Below are 4,825 nucleotides of genomic sequence, written 5' to 3' on the forward strand. Positions count from 1 at the left end.
AGTGTACAGTAAAATATTGTTAACAATAAGATTTATTGTGCTACCAAACACTAGATCTTATTCTATTTGAGTGTATTTTTGTACACTTTAGCCATTCCCTCTTTATCCCACCTCTCTGTATTACCTTTCTCAGCCTTTGGTAACCATCATTTTTCTCTCTATCTCCATGAGTTGAATTTCATTTTTAGCTCCCACATTTGAGTGAGAACACACAATATTTGTCTTTCTGCACCTTTGTTATTTCACTTAACATAATGTTCTCCAGATCTATCCATGTTGCTGCAAATGACAGGATTTCATTTTTTATGGTCAATAATATTCCATTGTGGATATGTACATTTTCTTTATCCATTCATCTGTTAATGGACACACAGATTGATTCCATATCTTGGCTATTGTGAATAGTACTGCAATAAACATGGGTGTGCATGTATCTCTTTGATATCCCAGTTTTCTTTCTTTTGGGTATATATGCAGCAGTGGTATTGCTAGATCATATGATAGATATAAATAGAGACAACATTTCAAAAAATGAGAGGGATGGAGTTAAATTGTAGAGTTTTTTTTGTTTTGTTTTTGTTTTTGTTTTTCACATTTCAAGTTTATTAAAACTTTAGCAGTACAAGTTATCCAGATTGTGGATTATCAAAAGATCAACTCAATGAAATCCACATTTTATAAAAAGGGGCAAGCATAACACAACCCAAAAACAATGAAAAGGAAAACAACATAAAGAAGATTCACTAGCAAGTCTCTCAAACTTAAAATTCAAAACAGAACAGAAATAAGTTTATATAACTCACTCATCCACTTTTGTCTTCATCTGTTTCAGAGCTTGATTTATAATCAAATTTTCTTTTCTTTCATGTACATGGTCACTTTCTTGACCCTTTGATTCTTGGTTTTCTTTTTCCACTGAGGATCTGATCTTCTCATCCTCCTTATTTTTCAATGTGGAGGACTTTAATTCATTGTTCTGACTGCTTTGTTTTATTTTTGAGAAGGGACTTTTATCTATATCCGCCTTTTTTTCCCCTGCTATTATTTGAGCTATTATGATCATGACTGTTACAGTACATTCTTTTCTCACTCTCAGAATTTTCTTTTCTGTGTGAACTCTTACTTTCTTGGTTTCTGTATTTTTCTTTGTTTCTGTTTTAACTTTCTTCTGTCTCTGAGCTCCATGAGTCTCTCCTCCTTCTTCCCCTATCTTTACTTCTTGATCTTCCTGGTGGTGTTCTTCTCCCTTGGCTTTGTGACTGTCCTCTTCTGTATTCCCGTTCTCCATATCTATGGTACTCCTTGCTTCTGCTGCAATCTCTGTCATGGCTTCTTGATCGCACTCTTCTTCTGTCCCTACTTCTGCTTTGCTCTCCTGTTCTGCTATTATAACTGTGCTTACCTTTAGTTATACCACATTCTCTACTCCTGGATTGTGCACATCTATCCTTTTCCTTAGTTTTACTATGATCATGCTCATTACTCTTTGATTCTGTTTAGACTTCTCTTTACTTCTACCCCTTTCCTGATCATTTCCTTTACAATCAGGCTGCTTTTCTTTTTCTTTAACATTCTCATGATCCCTTCCTTTACTCCTTGACCTCATCCTCTTTTCTTCATGTCTATTATGTTTTGAATCTCCTTCTTTACTCTTTGATTTCTCTTTGCTCTTACTCTTAATTTTAGATTTGGCCCTTTTCTTCACTTTGTTCATATTATATTTATCATCTTTTTCTGAATTTCTTCTGATGTCTTTCTTTGCTGTTAGATTTACAGTCTTTAACTTCTTTTTCCTTCTCATTTTTTCTTTTGGACTCTCAAATACATTCCTGTGGTTAGTTATTTTTCTCTCTTTTACTCTAACTGACTTCTCTGATTTTCTTTCATTTCATTCAACTCACTCTTATCCCCTTTGAACCATCTTTCACCACTTGATACCCTCATCCTTTGAGCTCTCTGCATCTCTTGCCTCCAATGTGCAGGAGTCTCACTAAGTCTGAAACAATCCCTTGATCTGGATCTGGAAGGAGTTTGATAACACCTTGATCCTCTTCCTTTAATTCTCCTGCCAGATCTAGTAACTAAAAGTTGTCTCTGGTATGAAGCAGGCTGGGAGTTAGATGGATTACATTCTCGTTCTCTTTCTCTCTCTCTCTGGCTTTTCCTTTCCATTGCATCAGCTTTAGGAGGACTTTTTCTCATTAGGAATCTATTTTCAGGTATAGGAGGGCCCTCTTCTAGATGGACAGTAGACTGGAGTTGTGCTTTAAGATTTTCAGCTTCTTTCTTTCACTTCTTCTTTTCGTTCTTGTGTTTTTGGGAATTTTTCCTATGTTTTTTTTCTCTTTGATTTCTCTTCAGAAGCACTTTCAGAATCACAGGAATCAGGTGAGAACTGAGAATCACTTGAGCTATCTTAGTCACTAGATGATGAGGAGGAAGATGATTATGATTTATACCTTTTCTTTTCTTCTTTCTTAACTTTAGATTTGGGAATCAGCTCTCCACAACTGAGTATCTGTAGCTCTGTAAATGCTTTGCTAGCAGCATCCATCTTGTGGTTTTCTATCTCTCTTACAACTTCTCGGCTAGAGATTACTTGTTCAAAAACAACATGATGCCCATCTAAATGAAGAGTTGGTTCCATTGTTATGAAAAACCGTAAACCATTTGTATCCTTCCTTCTGTTGGCCATTGACAAGAGAAATTCTTTGTTGTTTTTTAACAGCAAAATTCTCGTCTTCAAAAAATCCTTCTTAGATAGATTCCCCTCCTCGTCCATTTCCCTCACTGAAGTCACCACCTTAAACCTTAAAATCCTTGACAGCTCTGTGAAAGAGACAACTCTTATAATATAATGGCTCTGAGTTGATTTCCCTGTTCCCTTTTCACCTGTACAAAGACAACTAAACTTCTCACATGTTTTGGGGTACACATCAGAAAATAATTCAAAGACAACTCTTCCAGCAGGTTGTTAATGGCAATGTCAAAAAAAAAAAAAAATCAAGGACATTGAACCTTTATTCCCATGGCTCCAATACCTAATCTTCAAATGAAGAAAAGACCAAAAAAAAAAAAAAAAAAAAAAAACCAAGGACACCTGATGCCTTGGCTCTTGCAATGGTAGAGTTTCTCCTTCTTTTGGTCCAGTCCTTTAAACCGCTTCATATCTACCCCCTCCAGAAAAGGAGCTAAAGCTCGCTAACTGCCTCCCTCCCCGACAGTTCAGTCCTAATTGCAGAGGTTTTTTTTTTTTTAGTTTTCTCTTTATTTGCTTGTTTTTTCTATTCTTTGTAATCAGAGTTGTCATTAGTTTAAAATAATTGATTATGAGATGTTATTTGCAAGCCTCACATTAACCACAAAACAAAAACATGTAATACACACAAAATAAAAAGCAAGAAATTAAAACATACTATCAGAAAAAAATTACTTTTATGCAAAAGAAGTCAGGAGAAAAGGATACAAGAAAGAGAGGCTCAACAAAACAACCAGAAAACAAATAAAATGGCAGTAGCAAGTCCTTGACTATCAATAATAACACTGAATAGAAATGGGGTAAATTATAAATTATCTAATCAAAAGACATGAAGAGGCTGAATAAAACACACACACACACCTGCACACACACACACACCCGCACACACACACACGACCCGACTATATGCTACCTACAGGAAATTTACTTCTTGTATAAAGACACAGATGAGCTAAAAATAAAGAAATGGAAAAAGACAATTCAAGCAAATGGAAACTGAAAAAAAGCAGTATATCTACTCATCAGACAAAGTAGATTTGAAGACAAAAACTATAAAAAGATATAAGGTCCTTATATAATGATAAAGGGGTCAATTCATCAAGGGGGATATAACAATTGTAAGTATTTATGTGGAAAATATTTGCATTTGAAATACAAATAAAAGGAGCCTCAGAAATGGAAGAAAGGTAAAAATTTAAAAATTTTTATAAAGACAGAAAATCTATAACTTTAATGAATTTCTAATCAAAATTTAAACAGGGTTTCCGTAGAAATAGAAAAATGGATTTTAAAATTTATACAGAAATGCAAACACTTTGGAATAATTAATGAAAATTCTAAATAAATGATGAAGACTACTCAAATGAGAACAACCAAAGACTATTCATTTGGAGCTTGCTATAGTAAGAGAGTCAGCCACTACCACTTGTACTTGGCAGAAACACAAAGCAGGCAAGGGAGCTGGAATAGCATTAACCATTAGAATACCTAAAATTAAAAAGCCTGAAAATAGCACACATTGGTGAGGATGTAGAACAAATAGAACTCTTATAACACAGCTGGTAGGAATATAAAATAGTACAACCACTTGGATATCAGTTTGGCAGTCTCCTAAAAGTTAAACATAAACTTACTGTACTGCCCAACTATTCTACTTCTAAATAGTTAACAGAAGTAAAAATATATTTACAAAAAACATCATACATAAATGTTCATAGCCAATTTATTTGTAATTGCTAATCATTGGAAATAATTAAAATGTCTCTCAACAGAGCCACAGTGTGAAAAGAAAACAAATCTTGGGGCCCCAAAATCACTAAGCTAAAGGGAAAAGTCAAGATGGGAACTGCATAAGGCAAACCTGCTTTCCCATTCTATTTAGTCATCCTTCTGCTCACTGAGATAAATGCATATCTGATTGCCTCCTTTGGAAAGGCTAATCAGAAACTCAAAGTATGCAACCAATTGTCTCTCACCTACCTGTGACCTGGAAGCCCCATCCCTGCTTCCAGTTGTCCTGTCTTTCCAGACCAACCCAATGTTCATCTTGCATATGTTGATTGATGT

At 34.8% G+C, this 4,825-nt stretch overlaps 1 pseudogene; it reads right to left on the bottom strand.

Moving 5' to 3' along the window:
- Positions 1-803: 803 nt before the first annotated feature.
- Positions 804-3,072, bottom strand: LOC129486111 (peptidyl-prolyl cis-trans isomerase G-like; annotated as a pseudogene).
- Between the last annotated feature and the right edge of the window lie 1,753 nt (positions 3,073-4,825).

Source organism: Symphalangus syndactylus, chromosome 7, assembly GCF_028878055.3.
Source record: "Symphalangus syndactylus isolate Jambi chromosome 7, NHGRI_mSymSyn1-v2.1_pri, whole genome shotgun sequence".
Classification (NCBI taxonomy): domain Eukaryota; kingdom Metazoa; phylum Chordata; class Mammalia; order Primates; family Hylobatidae; genus Symphalangus; species Symphalangus syndactylus.